Here is a 2,041-nt window from a genome sequence, read left to right as displayed (position 1 = left end):
AGGGTTAAGAATGTACAGCAGTCAATTGAACAATATAGTAATTGTTAGTAATGGAAAATCGGTAAATTTGTTAACTTAAGTGGAACGGCTCATCAAGAACTTGTTTACATTGGACTTGAAGACAACCATATTGTAGTCAGCTAGAAAGCAGGAAAACGGAAGACAATTCTGTAGGCGTGCAGTTCTAAGAAAGAAGTTTTTTATGGAATCTATGTTTAGGTTTAGGCACAGATAATATTTTCTGTTTATTTCAGTGTTACGTGACCAGTAGTTTAAGAATTTATCGGTTAAATATTTTGACACACATGCATACTGTACTTTTTTATTTATATGAGTTTATACTTATATAATTTATTATATAAGTCTCATATTTACTCATCGTTTGTTATAATCTCCATCAGGCAATAGTGTTCATTTAATTAAGAATTTTAAGTTCTCTCATAATATTCATCATAAAAGGGATAATCTGTCCAGTTAATTTAACTGTTATCCTCAAATGGTTTTTGCCCTTGATAAGCGATTATTCATTAGTGCAAATAAAAAAGGGAAATCACTACTAAAAGAAATACATGATAAGCTGGTGTGAAATCGTCTCCCATATGATGTTTCTTTTTCTGTGATTAGATTTTTAGTACTGTATTGATCATTAATAAATAGTATATTGATCATTAATAAATAGTGTATTGATCATTAATAAATTAATTAATTAATTTAAAAAAAAACATATTTCTGAAGATGCATAAATACACACATATATTTTCTGCCACATAGATGTATCATAGCGCACTTTTTGAGAAAAGCAATGAATACAACAATGCTATATTTAATCAAGGAGAGAAAACTCTTGTTTCCGCATTACAACAGTTGTAACAAGTTGGGGTAGGTGTGTCAGAAATTTCGCGAAAAATATTGAATAATTCCACCTCGTCTTTCCAAGCTTATAACTCCTCGAAAAATGTAATTCAAGCCCTAATTTTTTTTCAATTAAAGGATCAAGGACCAAGGTTTCATTTAAAAATAAAAAAAAAAACAACGTGTTTTTTAAAAAAAAAAAAACAACGTGTTTTTAAAAAAAAAAAAAGGTTTTAAACTTCGGACTTTACAGGTAAATTTCTAAAAAAAAAACACTACTTTTTTGTTGTTTTAAATTTGAATATATTATTTATTGATCTTTAAATATATTATTTATTGATCTTCAATTTATGATATATAACACTTTGGTGAGTAAATTAATTATTTACTTTTTAATAGACATTTCAAAATGGGGGGGGGCGTTAATTAATTCGACCCTCCTGTCTTTCCAAACTTATAACTACTCGAAAAATGTAATTCAAACCCTAATTTTTTTTTTCAATTAAAGGAGCAAGGACCAAGGTTTCATTTAAAAAAAAACAAAAGAAACAACAAACAACATGTTTTTAAAAAAAAAAAAAAGGTTTTAAACTTCAGACTTTACAGGTATATTTCTAAAAAACACTACTTTTTTGTTTTAAATTTGATATTATTTATTGATCTTTTATCTTCAATTTGTGATATATAACAATTTGGTGAGTAAATTAATTATTTACTTTTTAATAGACACTTGAAAATGGGGGCGTGAATTTAAAAAAAAACGTTTGTCTAAAATATTATGTTCGGTTTATTGGAAAGAGCATAGAATTTTACATTAACCCTGAAAATATCGTAAAAATTGAATCAATAGAAAAATTTTGATAGATTTTTTAATTTTAAAAATTGAAAAATACTTAGCTCGTAAAATTCAATTAATTCCATTACTGTTTTTTTTTTTTTTAATAAAAAAAATATATTTCTATTACTTTTTATACAACTTTAATAGTTTATTTTGGAAGTATAATCCATAAAGAAAATAAACAACCCAATTTTAAAAGAGAAATTACGATTGTTTTTATATATTTTATTCGCAGTTTCGTGTTAGGGGTGTCAAAAATTCCCCAAAAATTCTGATACACCTAAAGTTGGGGTACATCCTTGGCCTTCGGGTCAAGATCAAAGTGTGCACTTCAATTTCTTGTTCTCTGTC

Source organism: Euprymna scolopes, chromosome 2 (assembly GCF_053919585.1).
Source record: "Euprymna scolopes isolate OS-2025 chromosome 2, ASM5391958v1, whole genome shotgun sequence".
NCBI classification, from domain to species: Eukaryota; Metazoa; Mollusca; class Cephalopoda; order Sepiida; family Sepiolidae; genus Euprymna; species Euprymna scolopes.
The sequence above is the reverse complement of the archived record's forward strand: the minus strand, read 5'-3'. Positions refer to the sequence as shown.